This window comes from Odocoileus virginianus, chromosome 6 (genome assembly GCF_023699985.2).
Source record: "Odocoileus virginianus isolate 20LAN1187 ecotype Illinois chromosome 6, Ovbor_1.2, whole genome shotgun sequence".
NCBI classification, from domain to species: domain Eukaryota; kingdom Metazoa; phylum Chordata; class Mammalia; order Artiodactyla; family Cervidae; genus Odocoileus; species Odocoileus virginianus.
In genome coordinates this window covers 22,473,329-22,498,024 of record NC_069679.1, presented here as the reverse complement: position 1 = coordinate 22,498,024, position 24,696 = coordinate 22,473,329, and the positions used below count along the sequence as shown (strand labels likewise).

Genomic DNA, 24,696 nt, shown 5'->3' with positions numbered 1-24,696 from the left:
CTAGTCAAAACAATAAACAAGCAGTTGGAAGTGTAAGAAAGAAATGAAGAAACAGTTGGATTCCCAGCTCCGCCACTCACTAGCTATGCAACCTTAAACACAGAACTTACTCTCTCAGAAGCTCAGTTTCTCTTAGATGGGGCTGATAGTATTCATCTCACAACACTGTCCTCAAGAGAATGAACGTGTGAGTGTGCACAGGCACATATGTGCAAAAGCACATAGTAGGTGTTCAGTAGATTCACAAAATGCTGGGAAGAAAAGAAAAACACCACATTTTTTGTGAACCCAATGCCTTGCCTTAAGAAATGTCATGATTCTGCTTTGGATAAATTTGAGGAACACTGAAACAGATATATGATTTTTAAAAACAAGAAAGGAAAAAAAAGCAATCACAGGTCTTTTGGAGAGTATCTGTACCTGAGCGATGTTAGGAAAAAGCTTCAGTTTACTGAAATTCCAACAGCACTCTTCAAACAGTTCAGCCTGCACTGATTTGAGGAGCACTTTTGTTTGTATAAATAAAGCACTAAAAATGTTATTGAGCTATTCCATGGAGGAGCCGCATACCTGGTACCGTAAGACTGTGTTTTCATGCGGTTTTTATTCAAGGCAAAACATAAACCAATGAAAGAAAAACAGAAAGTGATAAGTAACGTGGCTATATTTTCCACGAACATATGGTAGATGTTTAAAATGAGGTATGTCAGCTATTAATTCCCCAGGTGCTTGCCTGAGTCTGGATAATAAGGTTGTTCTGGGAGAGATCTCCCATCTCTTGATATTTTGATCATTGGGAAAATAGGAAACTAACTCTGCACTTATGAGCATGTGTTACCAGGAATATTTTTTTAAAAAGTATTTTGCCCTGATTGGCACACAAAAGGTGCCAAGAACAGTTCTGATGGGTGTGTCAATCTTACACTCACTCACTTTCTCACCGGAAAAAAAAATAAAAACCAAACAACAGAAAAGCTGGAGACAAGGAAAAGACTGTTCTGTTCTTGATGGAGTATGGCTTAAAGATTTAACCAGACGACGTGGTTTTTCAGGGCCTTACTGTGCATCTGATTCTTGATTTGGCTATGTTAACCCTTGTTAGTCAAGGCCACAAACCTAAGAATCCAGGAAGTATGAGATGGGGCAAAGGTCAGCCCTAGAGTACAAGATCTCATTTCAGCATGACCAAATGCATTCTGTTTGGGAAATTGCTATTTTTTTGTTTTTATTTTTTGTGTTTTTAACTGTTAACATGGCATGTCGTAGCTTTGAATGATTTAGGAATTTGGGAGAATATAGGAAATCACTGAGGTATTGGTATACAGAAAATGACTTAATTTTTTTGAATATAAACTATTAGATTTTTGCAGTGTGAATATATTAAAATAAAATATCTGGACTCATTGACCTTGTGGTCACCTTCTATGGCTTGATGGAAAGGAAAAAGATGGCAAATGAAATAGGTAGGAGCTTGAGATATCAACACTTAGAATTTTGAAATCTTGTTTTTTTTTAATTTCCATATGATGTGTTCTTTTTTTAAACATAACTCTGTAGAGCTGATATCAGCCCTGATGTAATAATATTTTAAAATCATGAAGACTGTACATTTCATGGTATAAAACAAGACAAGGATTCATCTTTACCTGAAATTTTGATGACACTCTCCCAATTTTCTAGGAGATGAAAATGTAACTGATTTGTATTAAGATGATTTCAAAGGCAAAGATAGAAAATACTCTCACTTGGAAAAAAATTTTGAAAAATAATGAGAGGCAAGCTGACATGAAAATATTGCTAAATTAGATGTTTAGAAGTATTTAATTATAAATGCTGGGCTTCTCTGGTGGCTTAGAGTCTGCCTGCAATGCAGGAGACCCAGGTTCGATCCCTGGGTCAGGAAGATCCCCTGGAGAAGGGAATGGCAACCCACTCCAGTATTCTTACCTGGGGAATCTCATGGATGGAGGAGGCTGGTGGGCGGCAGTCCATGGGGTTGCAAAGAGCCAGACATGACTGAAAGATTAACTGATCAATTATAAATGCTAGCAGATGTCCATGGACAAGTCACATCATATTTAAGCTAAAAAACATCAATTTTAGAAATCAAGGGATTTATATATCTTACAAATATTTCAAATCAAATATTAGTGCTTTTAAAATAACAGAAAAACAATGTCTTTATTTTTAAGGGATCTTTTTTTTCAGCATGAAGTATAGTTACAGATTTTAGTTTGATGTTTTAATTTCTTATTTAATTAATATCATGTCAGTCATTTTCTCAGTCCCGGCCCCACATATGAGGTCTTCTTACCCTATTTTATAAATGAGCAAAGTGAGGCTCAGAAAGATGAGGTGACTTGCTGATAACCAAGTGAAAATCAAAGTCGAGTCTTTTCCTACAGCTCTGTTGGTGTTTATTGGCAAGTACAAGGCATCAAGGCATACATGCAAATACAGACTAAATCTAGTAGGCACTTCACTGATTTAAAAGATAGTTCTTAGCCTACGCAAAGAAATCTTTTCTTGGTGCTAAGCAATAGAGGCAGTTTCAACAGATTTGTGGATAACAGGAATTGGTTTCAATATTAAGAGTCAGGAAATTCTTCATTGTTTTTGTACAAAGAAAACAAGTAGCTCTGTGAATCATCACAATTGAGTCCTCTAAATTCTGCTTTAGAAAAAAAGAGAGTTTCTTATAAACTTGAATCTTAAACCCTAGAAATATTAAGGTTGTTTGAAAACCCAGAGAGATGGTGGTGTGAGTAATGTCCTCAGGGCTCCTTAGGGCCATATGGCACCATCACTGAACGTCGGAAAGAACAGGAAGAAGAAAAACTTCTAAAAGGCATGAGACTGATAAATGAATTTTTAAAAATATTTATGATCAGAAAAAGCACATACAGATGAAGAGAAAAAATAGAGATGCTTTGTGGATGACCACTATTTGGTTACTTATTCCAAATGGGGAGAAAAATTAATATGCTTCTTTATTATATACCCGGTAAGTGGATAACTCTTCTTCTAAGAGGTTTAACTTCTGAGTCAGCTTGACCAAGGAAAACAGCCATGCACAAGCAAAAGATCCAACAAATGTGATCCTGTACATTTTTAAAGGATCTTGTGAGTATCAGAAGGGCTCTTTGAGAATCCTTCCTGCGTCTTCAGGTGGGCCTCACCAACCACAGTTGAATCATTTGTTCCTCTCCATTGAGCTGTGCCTGTACTGACATAGCTGCTGAATTGTTGCTTATTTTCAAGCTGCTTAGAACTGACTTGCAGTTACTCTCATGGTCTTTTTAAGAATCTTAAATCTAACTTGACACTCATTCATTCACTCATTTAATCCACAGATATTGATCAAGTCCTTCTTGTATGAATCACCCTCTGTGCTAGGCACTGGAGAGGCAGTGGTGGATAAAAACATAGATGCAGCTGCTGCCGTTGTGGTACTTATAGCCTGGCAAAAGATAGCTGGAGTAAGTGCCCAGGAGGATAAACCTAAGAAGCTTTGAGAGTATATACTGAGGGAATTGACCTGATCAGAAAGCTCAGCATCAGTTTAGTTCTGAAATAGGACGATATGGTCATTGAGGGTGGGGGATAGGTCATAGGGAAAGAAAGAAACAGCAGGTGCAAAGGTCCTGTAACAGGAGTGAGAGTTGTGGAAATGAAAGGGCAGTGTGAATAGAGAGGAGACGGCAGTCGGAGAATATAGCAACCTGACTCTGGAAGCTTCTGCCAAGATCGTCTGGTGCCTTAAAGGCCATGGTAAACATTTTGATTTTTAGCCTGAGAGTAATGGGGAAGCCCTTGAAGCTTGTCAAGCAGAGGAGCGACACATTCAGATCCCTTACAGTGATCATTCTGCTTCCGCTACAAAGATCATATTGGAAGAGGGTCCCAATCAATGCTCAGAAACTAGTTAGGTATGTCTTTTTTAAAACTCAGCCCTTTTAGTTATACTTCACTTCTTCAGGTCTATGATCTGCCTGTTATATCTTATCATAACTTTTCTGTACCACTCAACTGAAGTCTTTCTTTTTAAAACCCTTTTATTTATTGACAACATAATGGAACATCACGGAAAACTTGCCATCTTAAAAAAAAAAGCTACATCCTCATTATACCCATACAGTTAGTTTCATGTCCAGATTTTTTTTTTGCAGTTTCTCCATGGTCTTTATTTTGATACTGCAAGGTCTTTATCACATTCCATTGAGATTAAATAAAAATGTATTAACTGTAGTTACCTGTTGCTCCACGCTGAAGACATTTAGATAAGAAGTTTTAACCAAGGATGACAGGGTCAATGAAATGCTGTCCAAATATATTCTTTTTTTATTTTTTAGCAATAGAAACTAGGATGGGAGAGCATATTCTGCCACTTCAACCCCAATTATGTGAAAATCCCCCTTTATGGAGAATGTAAAGTCTCTTAAGTATTTGTATTAAGAGTAATGCATGTTGCTTAGGCTGTTAAAAAAATATTGATTTCTGACCCTTAACTAGAATACTTAGCTTTCATTTCTCTTCTTTTTACATAAATTGTGTATATTGTGTTCCCCTCAGGGAAAACTTAAAAGCATTTTGTGTTATAGAGGTTTTGTTCTAAGATCTTATTGCTTTTGAGATGAATAAATGGCAGTCTTGCTATCACTGGAACAGACCTATTTTTTTCCTATGTAACAAGGCATACAAGTACTACAGGGCTGAATTTGGCCCCAGAACTTCTCCAGTTCCAAGCCAGTTTCTTACGGCCAAATTTAGCTTCCAGCTTTCAGCCGATGAGAAGCTTTGGCATATAGACAATCTAATTTTTGTTCAGCAAAAAATCTCCTTGGATGTTTTAAATATAATTTTAAAATTTGTATTACCAGGTGACGCTTACGCATTTCTTAGGGATTGACTGCAAATGCTTGCTCAGAAAACAACATACCTTAGGGGCACTTTATGCCAGCCTTTGAGGTATTAGAATGAAATGGGTTGGCATCAAAATGTTTCAATATGCTATAGGAAATGAAATATGGCCAAACAGGTTTTTATATTCTGACTATTCCTTTTTCCTTTTTTCCATTGCTAGCCAGAGGCAAGTAAATCAACTTTACATCCCCTCCCTATTTTATTTTTAACTACTTCCGAGGAAGTTTCAGGATTTTTTCTCTTTTTTGCTTATTCTTTGGATAGAACATAAAATGGGAAAATTGCTTTTAAATGTTTCTCGTCTATTTATCTGTTGATGTGTTGTTACCTTAAACACATTTAATATTACTAATTAATTTAATTACACATCCTGTAGTTGCATTAACACATATTCTGTTATCTGTTTTAATGTGACGCCATGCACTCCCACAGCCACCTTAACTTAAAGCTTTAATTGCTTCCCCCTAAGCCTCCGCTCATGTTTGATTTATCTGATTTCTTTGTATAAAGATTCTCTAGTTTACGATGTGTACACAAGTCATTAAATTGGTGTTGATGTTTATGCAGTGAACTTGCCAACTGGTTACAGCAGACATCCCTTTATGAATTTATGATGGGGCAATAAAGACGAGTGTCAGGAGCCCCTTCTCTGGGTGAGGAATCACTTTCCCTGTGTTACACTGGGGACAGCAATGTGGACATGTGCTCTAATAGGAAAGGGCAATGTTGAAATCCAGATTTGTCAAATTGGGAGCATCTCTAATTTACTGCAGTGAGGGAGAGAGAGAGCATGTGTGTGTATGAAAGAGAGAGAGAGGAAAGGGAAAGAGAGAGAAAGAGGGAAACATATTTAAATGCTTTCACTTTGAAACAAAACTATATTACATTCAAGAGTTTCAACCAGGAGCCTAGTCTTTGTAAACCTGACTGGGTACATATACAGGTTATCACAGAGTCTGTGTCAATAGTCTTAAATTTATCTGCTATGACAAGTGAAAGAAATATTTGAAGAAGAGGGCTGTGTATGGTTTCCTTTTATCTATACATTTTTGTTTGTAAAAAAGACAAATATTCTCAAGTATTACATCATAAGAAGCTGTAGTTTACACTTTTTCATTATGAAGAGATCTTCAAAGTCTATAGGTACGAGTTTAAATTTCTAATTCCTGTGCAGACACAAGACTTCCTGAGAGCGCAAACATGCTAATTTTAAAACAGCGATACAGATGTTGCTATTATTTATAGGTGTTATAGTGATGCTTCTTCATGTTCTAGTATGTACTGACTTGATTATCTTTGCGGTTTTTACTTCTCATTAATATTTGAAATTAGAAGTCAGAAAAGTCGATTCTTAATTTTCAATATGTACCATGGAGGATTTATCTCAAAGTATTACTTATTTCAAACTGTGCTGTTTTGTCTTCACATAAATGCTACTGCAAATAACCAAAGAACTAAGACAAAATGGAAGAACCCAGAAACATAGGAAAAGCAAGCCAGATTAAGGGGCGGGGGGGTGGGGAAACACTTTCATTTTTGAAGAAAAGGATGGACGATCAGGGAGGTGGAGAGAAGGAAGGAAGGAAGGTGTTCCAGATGGTTCTGAAATGTGTGCAGCAAAGGAGAAGATTCTCAAATGTCATGTGGTTTTCTGAAGAGACAAAAACAGGACTTCACTGTTGATGACAGGGAAGATAAGCTGGAAGTGAGATAGTGAAATTCATTTTTATCTACATTTCCTCCCAATTCTCACCCTTTGTGGAAGTTCTTTCTCTTCCTACTGAGAAAATTCAGATAATTAAATGCAGTTAAGAGTGCAAACCAAGTGAGGAAATACAACAATGTCTAATTAGCCAGGTTGTGCTGATGAGGGGCTAAATTATATGCTACCTCTTACAAGTTAGAATGACAGAAATCTCAAAGAATATTCTTGAACTGCCTCTAGCAAAAACTAAAGTAGAAGAGGAAGTTCAGGCCAGTTTACATTTCAGAATGAGAAAACAGGGTAAAAAGGACTGGTTTTGATCTGTGGCAGTCATCTATTCAACAGATACATTTCTACTGGGATCTTCTACTATAGTGTTCTGAATTAAGCATGTGCAGGATAAAGAGACCTGTGAAATATGGTTTCTTTCATTGAAGACCTCACTCTTGTTGGGAAGTCAGCCCCACCCCCCTCCTCACCCCCTGCCCCAGTATCTATAACACAAGGTAGTACAAGATCTCAAGTACAGGTACTTGAGGAATATAAATGAAGTGTGACTTAGATATCAGCTGATTCCTTTGACCACACAAGTGAGTCTGTTTTAAATCTACACAAACGTGATGTCAAATTCAGTTGCTTCATCAGCTTCCTCAAGAAACCCAACCATATAAGGGTTTTTTTCAATTCTCTAGCTTTACTGAAGATGTGTAGTGTCATGGGAAGGTGTCACGTCACACACCACACATGCCACTTGAAAAATACTCCTTCTACTCATCTCATCCCCAGGTATTCCCTTTTAATCTTACTCATTTCTCCATCTCTTCTACTAGGCAACTCTCAACACAGCTTGTCAGCCCTTTATTCAACTGAGTAGCTCCCAGCTTTGACAAGAAACTTGACTGCCACTAGACTCTAGGCTTGGAAAATTCATTTCAACCCCCATTTCCAAGCCCCTAAGCTTATCAAAGATCCTTTTCACTAGAGCTGCTGATTCCTCCTGCAAAGCAATTATTTGCCAGCATCTAAAAAATAAAAATTTATTCATATTAGTTTTTTTTTTGGAAAAGAGAGCAAGAATCAACTTCAAAGTGGTGATCAAAGATCTTAAAGAATGGCGTATCAATCAGAATAGGCTATGTTATGCTGCTTTGACAAATATCACCAAAATCTCAGTGGCTTAATATAATGAGGGTTTATCTCTTGGTCACACAGACTCAGCCATGCATTCATTCTACTGTCTGAAGCAACTATCCTCCACATGCAAGTTTAGCATATATGGTCCTCGCATCTTGTGGCACCTCCATCTCAACAAGTACCCCCATGACTGCAGCAGCAAGAGGGAGGGCCTGGGAAGTTCACGTCTGCAAGTGAATTCATCAGCTCCAAAATAGCACAGGTCCCCTCAATCACAGTCATCTGTCTAGAACTAGTCATATGGTCCTGCCCAATTCCTGGAAAAGAGAGACGCAGAGGGACTGGGAAACATAGACTTCTGTGTGTATAAAATGGGAGGAAAGCCCAAAATACTGGTGAACATTTGAAATATCTACAATATGGGAAGATTTTGATGGCAATGATATAGGAATAAGGTGAACAAAGAAGTCAGTGTGATTTGGTCAGGGCTTTACATGTGTGTTTTAGAGTAATGGGATATAAGTTTGGAAAAATGGGTTGAGGCCAGATCGTGAAAGGTCATTCACTACAGGCCAGAAATCTGTTTTATTGGTGACATGGAGCCATGCAAGTTTTGAGAGGAGTATGAATGATTCATGCTGTATATTGGGGTGCTGGTGGTGATTTGTATTAAACTGTAGTCAGATTTAGAGACTTGGAAACCAGTGAAAGATTTTCTGCTATATCAGCTCAGTATGAAGTAGCACTCAATTTCTGCTGTTTCTGGGGCAACACAAAGGACTCTGTACTAACTTATCTCCCACTACACATCTCAGTTGAAGATTCATTTTGCACCTGCTCTCACCTTATTCTGCTTTCTTGGTGGCTCAGATGGTAAAAAATATTCAGCTGCAGTGCAGGAGACCCAGGTTCAATCCCTGGGTCGGAAAGATCCCCTGGAGAAGGAAATGGCAACCCACTTAAGTATTCTTGTCTGGGAAATTCCATGGACAGAGGAGCCAGATGGGCTGTAATCCATGGAATCGTGAGAGTCAGACACAACTTACTGACTAAACCATCACCATCACTTTATTCACAATTAAAGAACCCATCACTTTTAAGACCAGTTACCAGACAAGATATCAAAAAACCGCACATCTGAGAAAGCATTTGTATTTGGAAACACCCCTGAGGTTCACAAGCATTTTCTTTTGTTATTGGAGTATGCTTGCTTTCCAATGTTGTGTGAGTCTCTGCTGTATAATGCAGTGGATCTACTATATGCGCACCTGTATCCTCTCTCTGTGAGCGTCCTCCCCACCATCTCACCCATCTAGGTCACCCCAGAACACTTAGCTGTGTTCTCTGTGCTATATAGCAGGTTCCCACTGTTTTATACATAGTAGTACAAATATGTCAATCCCAATCTCCCAATTTATCCCACCTTCTCCTTTCCCCACTTTGTCCACATGTCTGCCCTCTATGTCTGTATCACTATTCCTACCCTAGAAATAGGTTCGTCTGTGCCATTTTTCTAGATTCCATATATGTGCATTAATATATGATGTTTGTTTTCCTCTATCTGACTTACTTCACTATATATGACAGACTCTTGGTCCATCTACATCTCTACAAATGACTAAATTTAATTCCTTTTTATGACTGAGTAATATTCCGTTGTATATACGTACCACATCTTCTTTATGCATTCATCTGTCATTGGACATTTAAAATGCGTTAAGGTACCAGTAGTTAGGAATCAGCTATGTTACGATGACAGGACTAATGTGGAAAATGCCAGTGACCTGGCAGAGCAATGGAAAAAATGAGGGATTCTGATCGGTGACTCTATTTACTCAATATGAATAAATAAATAGCTATAGTTTGTTATGTGTTTAATTATTATGGGCCAGCAGCATCTTAGTACCCTGTTCCTTTAAGATGACCTGCAGCACCTGGGCTGGTCTACACCAGCTGCTTTTCCAGTGCTGTCCTTGCACATCAGCCCCCTGGCTTAGGACACTGGCCTCCTGCTCTTCCCGCCTCCTATCTGGTGCTGACCTTCTCTGCTTAGATGTCACCTTCTCACAATGCTTTCCTTGACTACCCTATATAAAAGATCAATTCCCCAAGTGACTTTTTATCTTGGTATAGAAATAACCTCCATGAAGTTTATTTTTTCATAAAACTTGTCACCTTCAGGCAAATTCTATATTTTTGGTTTAATGCCTGTCTCCCTTCTCAGAATGTAAGTTTCAAGGGGGTCAGGAATTTGTCTCTTTTGTTTGTCACTGTATCCCCGGTAGCTGTAACAGTTCTTGGCACTCAAAACTGTTCGTTCAATTAACAAGTGACTTATTTAAGCTTCGTGAGACCCCTCTGAGGTAGGCACCATTAATTTTTATATTTTATGAGTTGTGAACCTGAGGCCTAGAGTGGTGTGGTAGCATTTTCAAAGTTTCCCAGTTACTAATCTATGAGGCCAAGATTAAACACCAGAACCATCTGATTACACAGTTTGTGTATTTTGCCATAGTACTCTGATGATAATCCTATACTCAGTTCATGGTAATGGAAAGTTAGCATGAAAAGTATTCTTTAAGAATCCAAACAATCCTTGCATATGTTTGAATCATTCATCTGACATTAATATATAGTTATTGAAAACATGATAAATATTTCTATATGCATGAGAAAGTAAACTGACCCCCACCCCCTCAAAAAAAAAGTGTCTTGTGGAGCTAATAGAGGGTGATCTTGAAGAGCAAATTTGCTCACATGGGCCAAATGCTTCCTCCTGCAGAGTGGGCTGCCTCCCAAAGAATTAGCCTCTCTCAAAATGAATTATTAACCCCAGCGTCCTGGCCAAATTCCCACTTGGATAGTCTCGGAACTGTTCAAAACTTGGAATCTATTGAAATTAGCCTGGCTTGATTGCAGTCTCTGCATTAATTGTGATATAATAGAGTTTCTCCAGAGATTTGTGCATATATTATTCTAATCTGTATAGACTGGCTTTGTCTCTTAAATTTTTTTAGTTTCTTCTTCCCCTCGTGGTCTGGATTTCTTTATAAGTTATTCTTTTTTAAAAAAAAATGTCACTGCATGAATAACTGTAAGCTCCTTTTTCTTGGACTTGCCAAGCCTTTTTTCACTTGAACAATTAGTCTCTTGGTCATTATCGCAGTGTGTTGCAGACATTAGCCACAGAAGCTTCCAGATCCCCAACTCTCCTGCTCAAATGCAAGTGTAGCCTGGGTAGGAGCAAAGTTCACTCTGAAATTTTCCTAATTGTCTCTTTCAAATTCCCACTCCTCAAGGATCTTATGTTCTAGTTCTAGGAGTCATCTATCCATTTTTAAGTTTAAAATAACCTATCCATTTTCAAGTTTAAAATAACTGGCCTAATGGTGTAATTGTTTAGGACTCCCATACTCATCCTAAATTATGGCTATTAATTTCTTCAGACAATTTTGTTAAATGATTTAGATCATTTACTTGTCTTGGTCACAAGCAAGCTCTATAATGTCACCTAGAATCTAGAGAGGTAGAGAGGTATGGGTTTAATTAAACTACAAAATCTTTTTGCTTATGTCAAATCGAAACAAATACCTTAGAAATGCATTGTGTTGCATGGTTTTGATGGTAGCTATAGAGTTCATACAGTTAATTAAATCTTGCCAGCATCACATGATTCTTTCTTTCTATGAGTTGGTCTCTCTTGCCTTGAGTTGGTATAATCAAGTCTTCAGTATAATAGATTATATTATAATGGGTACTTCAGCAGTGTTCTCATACTGTCAGCTTTCTCTCTAATCTATGTAGAGAGCAAGAATGAAGATTTTGTTGAAAGGCAGAAATTATTCATAGGAAATAGTTGGCCTCATAGATTTTCAGCATAGGGAAAGACATTGAGAACTCAAGGTTTAAGTCCCTGCATTTCATTCTGGCTGGATCACAGACAAATGGTAACTCACTTCTGCTTCCTGCATCCCGTTCTTTACCTTTACCAAGTGCAATGAGACAATGGATGTGAGCCATGTGCACTTAGAACTTCGGCAGCTAATATTAGAAAAATGCTTTGAAAATGACAGATGGAAAGAGCTATAAATGCAATCGCTAATGGATTTATGCACCCTCTCTCTCTCTATTCCAATCTATTTCTACCAGTATTTTCCAAAAAATTTCCCAGGGCTCCACCTGAAGTGTGACCTGATGGCACCATAGCACATGTGTTTCCTGAGTTGGCTGAGTGTTTCCAAAACGTATCTACACTTTAAATTCAAATGTTTACCCACGAGGGTTTAAATCATGGAAAAGTGTTACTGCCTTAGTGTGACAGCCATGTACTTCAGCCTAGACTATTGTTACAAGTGCTGTGGGGCTTTCTACAGGTTTTTCCCCCTTTATCTTAGTCAATATGGGCCTAGAAATGTATCATTCCTTTTTGGAAAAAGGAAAATCAGATTTTCAGTAGTGTAAATAAATTGACAGAGTCTGCTTTTCAATCTGTAACATGCAGAAACTTCCCATCCCCTTGCCATGTGCCTCCTCCCAACTAGGTGCTTCTATGAATGTGACAAGGTAAAAAGCCTAAACACTTACATTTCTCCTGCTTCCCGCGTGCACTTGAAATGAGACACTCCATACTTCAGTCTCAGGTCAAGCCCGGAAACGTATTCCTTTATTTACTCACTTAACCAAATATTTATTGAGCTTGCACTGCTCTCCCAAGCACTTTTCTAGAAGCTGGATATACAGCTGCGAAAAAAACACAAAAGTGAAAACCCAAGCACTCATTAATAAGTCCATCAGGATGTTTCATTTGGCATTTCTTATAAACATCTGAACTTGTTCATAAAGAAATGTAGAAGAGCATTAGTCTGCGAAGGGAATTAATTGCTTTGTAAGAACATTATCTTATGAAAGAACTCATTTTAGCAAATAGCAGACTCCTGAAGTAATTCAACGTGTAATATTTATACTTACTATGAATTGTATTCCCAAATGTCCAGGGAGTTAAAAGAAAGGACTATCTCCAGAGAGTTATTCTAAGTTCAATAGCATCATTAGCATTTCGGTCACTTAAAATTGAAAGGATGAATGTGTTCAGGAGCTTGAGGAAGAGGAAAGAAAGCATATCCAGTCAAGTGTGAAAATTCCCACCTCAATTTCTAACCGTTCCTCCATTCCTCCAGACACCAGGATTCTTAAATTTCTAGTCCATGCTGTTGTTGTTGTTTAATCACTAAGTCTTGTCTGACTCTGCGACCCCATGGACTGTAGCCCACCAGGCTTCTCTGTCCATGGGGTTTCCCAGGCAAGAATACTGGAATAGGTTGCTCTATCCTTGTCCAGGGGATCTTCTTGACCTGAGGATCAAACCTGTGTCTCTTGCATTGGCAAGCAGATTCTTTACCACTAAGCCACCAGGGAAGTCTTTTAGCGTAGGACCTAGCATCTATCCATCAGTGTTCTCAAAGTTTGTAGAATTGTACAAACATCACTATGATAAATAATGCACATGGTATTCATTCCTTATAAGAGTATATTCCTGAGTGAGTTAGTACTCACTTGTGTCCAATTCTTTGTGGACCCATGGACTGCAGCCTGCCAGGCTTCTCTGCCCGCGGAATTTTCCAGTCAAGAATACTGGAGTGGGTTGCCATTTCCTACTTCAGAGATTTTCCCAACCCAGAGATCGAATCTGAATCTCTTGAGTCTCCTGCATTGACAAGAGATTCTTTACCGCTAGTGCCACCTGAGAAGTCCAGTATGTTCCTAGGCCATTTCAAAATTGGCTGATTGGGTTAGAAAAGATGAAAAAGTAGAGGTTAATACATTTCTTTCTGAATTTCCTTCTGAATTTATTCCCCTTCTGTATTTCCTTCACTGTACACAATTTTTAAATGTTCTAACATCTGAATTGGAAAAGTCTTTTCTTTAGTTTCTGCCAGGTTAGATACATTGATACTAAATGGATGTTGATTTGTAAGGGGGTCTGTGCAAAGGAGAGTTTGTCAGTCTATTTTCTTTCAATATCCAGATCAAATCCAGGAAATGATCTTATATAAGGGGTCAGAGTCATTAGTTGATGGTGATTTTTGTTCACATTTTTTAATTCTTGGAGATAATTTTTGACTCCGCCTATTACCTCTCGCTAAAAATGACTCTCTTATCTTGCTTAAGAAAATGTGCTTATTTAGATAAAAGCATGATCAATACTTTCATGGAATATATATGGAATAATACCTTGGATTTTACTTCATGATTTTCTACTAGAATCTAAAGGCCATTTGTGGTTTATTTCTCGCCATGTGGCAATCCTTAAGTGTTTTGCTAACTTCTTAGAGAACTAAACCCACTCAGCTTATGTTGCATGAGGTTATATTCCCAATTACTCAAATAAGAGTATTTAAATTATTTAAATATTTAAATAATGCATATGATTCAGTCAGTAACACCTGAGTATTCATGGTGTTGAATACTTCAAAATAAACCTTGTTTAAAATGAAAAATTTTATTATTCCTTTATGGTCAATTGGTCAACTCACCTTACCCTGAAATGTCAGTGCTTTTTGTATTATGGTAGAACGCGGGTCAAACTTGAGTTCATCTGCTAAAAATACAGCACACGAGGACTTCCTCGGCAGTCCAGTGCACTTGCAAAGCTGGGGATGAGAGTTCAATCCTTGATGGGGGATTAAGATCCTACCTGCTGTATGGTGTGGCCAAAGGAAAAAAAAAACCTTGCCAAGCATGTATCAGAAATGTCAGAGGGCACTGTCCATCGTGAGGAAAAGTCACACATAATATGCAAACAAACAGGCACTGGCAATCAGAATGGCTTCCCAGGTGGCTCAGTGGTAAAGAATTTGCCTGCTACTGCAAGAGACGTGGGTTCAATCTCTGGGTCAGGAAGATCTGCTGAAGAAGGCAATGACAACCCACTCCAGTATTCTTGCCTGGGAAATCCCATGGTCAGAGGAGCCTGGTGGGCTATAGTCCACGGGGTCGCAAAAGAGTCTGACACAACATAGAGACTAAGCAACAAACAAGCAACAGCAATTAGAATGGATGCTCAACTAATTAGAGCAGATGCTGGCCATAGTGCGTCATACCAGTTGAATTCAGCTACATTAAAGAGCTGTCCTTTTAAAGTTCAGTTTTTGTAGAGACAGCCCCTTTCAGGGCTTCTTAAATCCTTGTAAGAAATATTTTCATGCAAAATAGAATTCTTTGTTCTAAGAATGTAAACATATACTATCAATTTCTAATATACAAATCAGAAGGAATAAGAAGTAGCTGTTGTTTTCTATAAATCTTATCACTTAACGGATTGGAAATATATGGCCAGTGCAGTAATTTTAAATATTCATATTTTTAGTATGTACCCTGTTATTCCTCTTTCCTTTATCCAAGTTGATAAGCAGATGCAAATACTTTCTGCCGAGGTCAGCTTAGCTACCCAAGTTAAGAAGAGCTTTTTCTTACTATTTTCTGGTTTACTCTGCAAATTAGAAAGAAAATAGCCACACACTAATACTTAAGTATACTCTAAATATATTCTAGCATATATCCTTATTGTTTTGCATGAAACTTTTAATTTCTGTTTCTGTATTTTGGTCCATACATTTTAAATTTATTTGGATGTATTTAGCATAGCATTTAATTATCATGGTAAAAGGTTAAATACTTAAAAAATTAAAAAGGTTAAATACTATCAAATGATTTGTTATTTAAGTATTTGATTGCTTTTACCTTGAATGAGTAAATGTTTAATCAAAAGGTATTCAGAGTTATAGATACATTTTTAAGTGCATATATTTTTTCATTTTCTTTGTTTACAACATGGATTACTTTATGATCTTCTATACATAATTACCAGAAGATGCATAGTCATAGGTATGTTCAAAAGACATTTTGAAGTTGCTCTACTTACCGATGAGTTCATTTGCTCTAAATACAGATTAGAAACTCACAAACTGTTTCTTTTTTAATCTACTTAGAAACACTCTTTAAGTATTTGCGTGTTCTAAAGCTTGGGTAGAATAGTAATGGGGTCATTATACGTACGTTGGGCTGCTTGTGCTCAGTTGTGCCCAGCTCTTTGCGACTCCGTAGACTGTAGCCTGTCAGACTCCTCTGTCCATGGAACTTTCCAGGGAGGAATACTGGAGTGGGTTGCCATTTTCTTCTCCGAGGATCTTCCCAACCTAGGGATCAAACCTGAGTCTCTTGTGTATGTTACATTGGCAGGTGGGTCCATTATCATAGATAAATGTAGCGGTACCTTGTTCTATCTCCATCTTGATGTAGTTAGCTTTCACTAAACAGGCTACTCTTAAAAAGGGAAGGAAAAACAAATTGATAAGATAAAACTGTGGGGAATTCCAAAATAAATACTGCTAACTGACCTTTTTTGATGGCTCAGTTAGGCATTTTCTTGTTATGGTACCAGTTGATTGCTTTATTTACTAGTATGGTGCATAACTAAGGTAAACAATTGGGTAATATCTTTGGCTTATATTTTTGTAATTCCTAGACAGACTGATAATGATCTTTCTCCCATAGTTTTAAAAGTCAGATAAATTCCAAAACATTTGGAGAACATGGAGCTATAATTTTTAAAAGACAAGTTTTTCTTCTCGCTCACTTCCCTTTTTTAAGTGTATCTCTAAGTAAATAGTTGTATCCCATGCTCATTTACAGCAAAAAAAAAGCTCTGTGTATATCAGAAAAAGAAGCCGGTGAGAAACCTCTCAACCAATATCCTAATGCTACTGTTTAAAACCTTAGAATTTTTATCTTGGTGAACTGTAAAATCAAAGAATTAACTCTCATTAAGGAGTTCTGTTTCATCATAGCTAGCCACTCTGATTAATACCTCTGTAAGATTGTACAAGAAATACTCAGTCACTACTAAAGTTTTCTTCTTAACCACCCCATTGTGCATCACAAGAAGTCATCAGTTTATAGCTACTTCCTTCTTATGACTTTTTAGCTTATCATTAACCCCATTCTCTTATCCTATATTCTGAGATGAGCAAAGAAGATAATATCCACAACATTTCCATTGCTTACTCTAGAGATAATAACCTTTTTGAAAAAGAGATAACCCTCAGTTTCTTTAAACAATTTCTTCCTCTTTAAATCCATGTTAGCTTTCTCTTGTCAAGTAAGACTTTCAGTACATTGTTAAGTAAATCAGACAAAATTATTTATAGCATGGCCCATGCAAATGAAATTGGACTAAATAAACTGGAATTGTTTATTATTCCTTGTAAATTTGCTCAATAATTCTTTAATATTTACCCTACAACTTTTTATCCAGACTTTTTTCACATTACTAAAGAAATCTAATGGATTTTTTAAAATATTTTTATTTTTGTTTATGTATTTATTTGGTTACACCAGTACTTAGTTGCAACATGTGAACTCTTAGTTGCAGCCTGTGGAACTTAGTTCCCTGACCAGGGATCAATCCCAGGCCCCTTGCATTGGGAGCATGGAGTCTTAGCCACTAAACCACCAGGGAAGTCCCAAGATTAAAAGCTAAACTATTTTTTTTTTCTAGTTCAGACTCATATGCCACTGTGTCTGGGCCTGTTCAGTAGGATTGTTGTCATAAGATTATATACAAGTATCTAAGTGGTCTAGATATTGTATATCTTTAAAGCAACTCCTTAGCCTTTTTAACAAGAAGAAATTAAATGTTAGTGAAAAGTCCTATGTACTTATTTCCTTTCCATAGTTTCTTAGTGGCACCATCTGAATTTGCCAATTTCTACTTAGTACTCTATGTTATGAAGTTATACTTTTGTTTTAAATAAGAGCTGATTTTTCACTATTTCACTCTTTGACGTGAGTGAGTGGTTGTTGAGTGTCTCCTTCCTTAAATCTCCTTTCTCATTTGCTATCTAGCTTTCACTTCAACCAACTTCCTTTTCTCTTATTTCAAAATAGTATTTTTAGGCTGCAAAAAATTCACTCAAATTTGATTAATTCTACATACACTTATTGATACCTTGGCATGCTAAGCAGTGAACTAGATTCTAAAAATAAATATAGATAGTCAGTCCCTGCTTTCAAGGAGCACAGAGTGCAATAGGGGAAGCTGACAAATAGCAAGTATTTACAATGCAGTGTGGCTAATGAGGAAAAATAGGATTACATGGGAATATATGGGATACAAGAATTAAGTAATTTACAGGGTGAAATCTGGCTACTGGTATTTGTGATTCCTAGGTAGAAATAAGATGTTCTGTAAGAAATGTTCTTTGAGGTTATATAAGTATGAAATTTGTTCTCTCTGAGGAAGTCAGGGACATCTTTAAAAAAGGAGGAGGCCAACCAAGTTTAGGGCAAGCCACTTCGCTTCAGCCTTAGTTTCATTAGACATAAACTGAGAAAGTTTGTATTAAATGATTTCTGAGTTCTATTCCTAAAACTCTGAGTCTGTAAATTTTGTTTTTGCAGTTCACTGAAAAATCTAAATAGCCTAAACCTGTTTTGAAATCTGTTTCAACAAATGATCCATAAAATAAATAAGCACGAAATTCAATTTTTTGGAAAAGTGGTCTGGCTGTAGAACTGAGTAGCCCCATAAAATATTAATTTGGTCATAGTGTGGAAATGTGAAATGACTGTTAAATGAGTCAAGGCCTTATTTGTGGCCTTTGGCTCATTTGGTAAGATTACCCATTAGCCATGTAGGCAGCATAACACGCATGGTCAAGCAGCTCATGGGAGCATCCTAACAAATGTTAAATAAAAATTATCTTTCTCTAGCCTTAGGAATATATTGCTGTTATTTTCAAAATAAGACTGCTCAGCTTTAAAATCTCAGTCAATAGGAAAATAATTATATTCGTTGCGCTTAAAATCCTGACTACTATCTGCAAATGTTTTCTAATGTGTTTTTATAATATGTTTTTATGTTTTTTTGGAAGTTTAGAAGTGGTATGAGTGTAGATGGTTTCTGACCATCATCTTAATTTCCTTGCTTCTGCCCATATGAACTCCCTTTGTATCACTGCAATACATGTATATGTAACATTTCCCTTTACAGATGCAAAAAAGTGTTTCTCCTTAGTCCTAAGACACTTTTTTCCTTTGTCCTTAACTTTGGTTTCATGAAAAAGTCCTTCTCCATTCTTTTATTTTACCTATATCTTGATAATAATAAATTTAAAATCTCTATATGATAATCCATCAGGCTCATTCAGTATTCCTTTAGCTTATCTACAAAAGAGCGTATGCCTTTCTCTTTGCTCGCTTTAATGAGGCCTTCCTACTGTGGCTCTAAATATCAACCAAACATGTTAATCTCTTAGGATCTGGCTATTATTAAAATCTCTCAAACCTTTTCTGAATTTTAAAAGATGTGATTATTATAATTTAATCTGTTTACTTCCACATGAACTCAAATGGAAATGAATCTCCTGAAATTGCCACATTTTCTTCCTCTCAAATATACATCTGAAATTAAAAAAAAAAAAAAGACAGCTAACTAATTTAAATCTGGAATCTGGGTTTCTATGACACCAAACATCTGGATTAAAAGTGAAAAATTCAGTAGATGTTTTCAAATATCCAAATATTGTGTCAGTAAAACAGTTAAATGACTGATCTTACCATTTCTATCTGAATTTTTATGTATCATATATATGGCACCGTCAGTCCTTTCTAATAGAAGAGTATCAGTTTCAGAAATAATGCATTCACAAATATGTATGTACTGATTGCCTATTCTGTAGGATATATTCTAAGTGCTGTAGAGAGTTCAAGATTAAAGGCTTAAACCTTGTCCTCAAATGATTTGCAGTCCAGTGAGGGGTATAACACAAGAACACATATATACATAAAAGATAATGTGGAATAAATAAAAATGGGAGAAGAGAAAGCACTGTGAAATTTTGGGGGAAAGTGACTACTCAAGGTTAGGAAAGACTTTCCGGGGGACCTAGTGTTTGGACTGACCTTGGTGGACATGCCAGAATCATGGAAATGGAAGGGAATGTTATAATCATACAACATTTGAAATACACTCTCCTTTAGCACCTTGGAATTTTACTTAAATCCAATAATACTAAATTAGCCAGATGATTGTAATGACTTTGGTGTCATTTTTCATTATCAAAGCCTTGGGTTTCTGTATGGTTTTTGTGTCTAAATGTGTTTCTTGGGTATTTTGATGAATTTATATTTGTTTCCCTTAAGAGTTTCAATTTTCCACAAAGAAACATACTGAAATTTGCTCTCTGTATGGTCATTATAAAAATTCTACCTTGGGGAAAAAAAAATTCTACCTTGTAATTTGCTTCTCAAATTAGAAAAAAAAATATAAATTTTTCACAGTTCCATATACATTGCATGTATAAAGCTCTGTCTTCCAAGTTAGGTGATTTTTTTTAATCTATTAGGATCACAGCGCCAATCAACTTTTTAATTAGCAATAATCACACCTTGGATAAACCTCATTGGTATAATAAGGGCCACTGCACAAAGCTGATCAAATTTTTAGAAAATCCCAAATCCTCAAGATTTTTGCCTTGTTCGATCAGAGTCTAGATCTAGGTCAAAGCAGAATGGTTCACCTCTTCTTCTTCCCCCAACCCTGCCTTCCCTCTTTTGCCTCATCGTCATCCTTCTCTTTAAAAGAAAAAATAAACAATCATTTTTAGCTAGAGGGAGATGGGGTAAACTGAGAAAATTTCTGATAATCTAAAACGTGCCACATGTATAAATTGGCTCAAGTAGCGGAAAGGTAAAGGGTGGCTGGACTTAGATAAAGCTGGATCCAAGGGCAGAAATGTGTATGAATCTATTCTTCATAGCTTCTGGCTCTGCTTTTGTCTATGTGCTCTTCATCCTCCATCAGCCTCTCTCCATTCGGTGGCAACAATGGCCTGATGGCAACTCGACACAAATTCTACTGACTTAGTAACCCCAGTGACAAAGGAACACCTTTGACTGACAGTCCTGACTGACTCCCATTAAGCTCAGCTTGGCTTCCATCTTCAAAGCAGCCAGGATGGTTAGCTATGTTGATTGGCTAAGCCTGAGTCAGTGAGCCACCGCCAAGCCCTTCTCTGAAGTAAAATCAAGGTGCTTTTATCAAGAGAAAGGGGGAAAGTTACTTCAGTGAAAAACATTAATGTTAGAGTGGGAAAGCCCTCCACTAAATGTCAGGAGAACAGGTGGTTATCCTAGCGTTTCCTGTTTCTGTGGCCAGGAGTTATAACACCGTGTGCATCTTGGTTTCCTTATCTACGTAAGTTAGGTTGCAGGACAAGGTTCTGTTTAAAGACCTTTTTGCCTCAATATTTTGTGGTTATGATCTCAAGAACTAGGATAAGGATAAGATACCCAGAAAATGCAGATTTACAAATAGTAACACGAAGCAAGAGACATCACGTCACTTGTAGAAGTGGTTCTGGTAGAAATTTGACCTTAGGTTTGTAGTGGAATAGCAAAGGCTTTTTACTGCATCCTGAGGTAGTGGTAAGAAGCTCAGACAACTTGAGAGGAAAGGAGAAGAGTGTGTATGTGTATAAGAGAAAGAGAGAGAAAAGAGAGTCAGTGAGGTTCAGAATTAACCATCATAGACTTTATCATTATAATCTCCATAGATATTTCATAAAGCATGTACAGCTTTGTTAACATCCTCATTTGCCATCACAGAGACTAAGTCCCAGTCTTGTTCAAGGCACAATCTTGTTCAAGGTGGCAGAACTACTGACAAAGCTTAAATGAGAACTTACATCTTTTTTTTTTTCACTCTTTCTAGTGAAAGAGACACTGAGCCAGAGTTGGGAGCTGGGGGAGAAATACAAAAGTTTAGAAAACCTAAGGCTTTACTCTCAGAAAGTTGTACCTAGTCAAAGTGTATAAACAAGACGTGACAATGAAGGGCTAAAAAATAAATGCTAAGTAAATCACTATATGAACTTAGTGGAAAGCAAATTACATCCAGCTATGAGGATGTTATGGTTTTTAAATATCTTGCTTCTGGTTTCATCTTCAGATTTCATTTTGTTTTACATTCTAATCATGACATCAGAATTTCTGTTTACTTAAGATAAATTAAATTAATGGTCATTGAATAAGTTTGATATTCCACAAAAATGCATTTATTTATTCAGGAGTTAGATCTTTAGCACCAACTCGTATCAGTTCAGTAAGCCTGGTCCTAGAGCAATAAGTGATGTATACCTATATACCCAATGCAGTTTCATTGTCCTTATTAGAGAAATTGCGTGGAGGATTTCATCTATGAACATCATCATCAAACTCAAGGTCACCTGAATTAACTCTATAAAAGAGGTTGTATTTTGGTTGGGGTGGGGGTGGGGTGAGCGGCAGAGGGGTAAGGATTGAGGAAAAGGAAGTGGTGATCATAAGACCAGTTTCCAAGTTTTTGCTCAAACTAAGAACCTGCCCAGCAAGTTATTTGATCATTTGTCTCCATGGCTGTATTACGGCCATTACAGAAGAAATTTGACAAACTGCACATTGTTCCTCAAAGAACTTATCTAGTAAACTTTGTAGACCAGTGAGTCAAACTCGTAGGATAGGAGAGTAACCTTAATGATTGATTCTTGACATGTCCTTCTTTTAAAAACTCCAATGAATAACAAAAGAGAGTATCTAACTGTATAAAAAGTTGAATTAGTATTTTTTTTTTTAAAAGAAAAATGGAGCATAGGGGCTTCGCTAGTGGCTCAGTGGTAAAGAATCCACCTGCCAATGCAAGAGACATGGGTTCGATCCCTGGTCTGGGAAGATTCCACATGCCACAGAACAGCTAAGCCTGGGTGCCACAACTATTGAGCCTGTGCCCTGGAGCCGGGGGAGCACAACTGCTGAAGCCCAGGCACCCTAGAGCTCATGCTCTGCAACAGGAGAAGCCACCACAATGAGAAGCCTGTGCATTGCAACAGCGGATAACCCCCACTTACCGTAACTAGAGAAAGCCTGCGCAGCGACGAAGACCCAGCACAGCCAACAATAAATAAATAAATAATATAAAGTTTCCTAAAATGGAGTGTATAAATTAATTACAATAAATCATCATTTTAAAATTTAATTTTTGAAATTTAATTTTAATATTTGATTTTTAAAAATTGTTTGCAGCAGTATACATGCAGACGATATAGGAGTATATAAATAGAAAGTAAAAGTCTGCACCCCAGGCCCTACACAACATGAACCATTATTCAGTGTGTGTTTTTACAGATGGTTTTCTTGTATGACAGGCATTGATGTGTGTATTTAATTAATGTATTTATTTAGCTATTTCTCTCTTTTACAAAAGTTGAAGGTACATGTTGTTCTCCAGTTTCCTTTTCTCACTCAGCTGTATGTGGGGAAAACCTTTTCATGAGAACTTCACGTTTTATTTAACTCTGATCCATTTGATAGTTAATTTATTGTGTACTTTTAATTCATGAGATGATTAAAAGTATCACTTGAACATTAGTATAAATCCTTTCAACATGGAATAAAGATTGTGATAAATTTGGGCAAAATTTTGTTCCAGTTTGGACAAAAATGGACAGGGATTAACCGCAGAAGAAGATTATTAAGTGATTTCACCCAAGAACTGTTTCAGTGATAAATTTATATTGTAGATCCATTTGCATGTACTTGATCAACCAGGTTAACCCCAAAAGGAGGACAAAAAAAAAAAGTTTAGGGTACAGATACATGTCACATTCGAATGAGTCTTTAGAAAAAAGGCAATTTAAAAAAATTTCTATCTACATTGAGTCATAAGCCATACATGTCTTATTAAATTTTTGAACAGTTGTCAGCTGATATTCAAAATAAGAGAATCTTTGTGAGTCACTTGTATTCAACAGCAGCTTTAAAATTATTTGGGGATGTGAAAAACTTTGACCTATGCTGGTTCGTTCTTGATGAAGGGAATCGTCATCATTGCTATTATGTTACACTATATGTTCTTATGAGTAAGCTGAGCCACCTCTGGGCCACTGGACCAATGTGGGTTGGCCCCCATCAGTGAACAGACTAAACTATAGCCTTATTCCAAGAATATGGAAACTGACAACAAATTATTGCTTGTGGTCTACTTCCAGTTTCAAGTGCAAACATACCAAAGTTTATTTTAAATTTGAGCCAGTCAGACATTTAGCAATATACATCAAAGAAGAAGTGAAGGCTTCCCATGTTTATTATTTCAATATGATGTCTGTTCTAATAAAGTAGAAGAATGCATATGACAGACCATGTAGTAGAAATTCTCTGGTTCCACAGTTTGGCCTTAAATATATACATATATTTGTAAATTAATCCAAAACACATTGCCATGGTTCCAGTTCCTCTGAAAGCTGATTGTTTTCCGTCCCTTTTTTAATTTTAGAAATACAGTGGCCGACTGCCAGAACACTTTCAGATAAACAGTCCACTCCATGTATAAAAGGGGCATAGAATCACGAATGTTCAAAACCACAGAATGTTATTTAAATAAGTTAAAGTTATTATGGTCTTCCCTATTAATTAAAAAAAAAGCCATCTGTGCAAGGTGAATTTTCGTTAAGGCCCCAATTTTTTTTAATGATTGTGGATGGAATTTGCAACTGCTTTCATAGTGAAAGTACAATTCAGGGATTCCCAAGATATAACGCACTATTTATGTAATTTTGTGGTCATTTGACTAAATTTCTAATAAAACACGGGGAAGAATTCTTATTATTCCATCTGAACGTACAGTCCTGCTTGAAGGAACTGACTGTAACTAACTTTACCTTTCTATTCTTCTACCACCTTGACATCCTAAATCTTTATTTCATCTGAACCTTCTCTGTGTATGTGCACATGTGTGTGTGTGTGTGTCTGCCTCTGTTTCTGTCACATACACGCACACATTACAGCCCACATTTTGTCAGAATTGTCTTTGACAAAAACATTGCAATGGTGAGCAAGACTGA

At 36.9% G+C, this 24,696-nt stretch overlaps 1 protein-coding gene and 1 pseudogene across 8 annotated transcripts in view; one reads left to right on the top strand and one right to left on the bottom strand.

The window, feature by feature from the left end:
- MEIS2 (Meis homeobox 2) overlaps nucleotides 1–24,696 on the top strand; it is a 218,630-nt gene that overhangs the window by 121,920 nt on the left and 72,014 nt on the right. The gene's annotated exons all lie outside the window — the stretch shown is intronic.
- Nucleotides 20,179–20,253, bottom strand: LOC139035815 (U4 spliceosomal RNA; annotated as a pseudogene).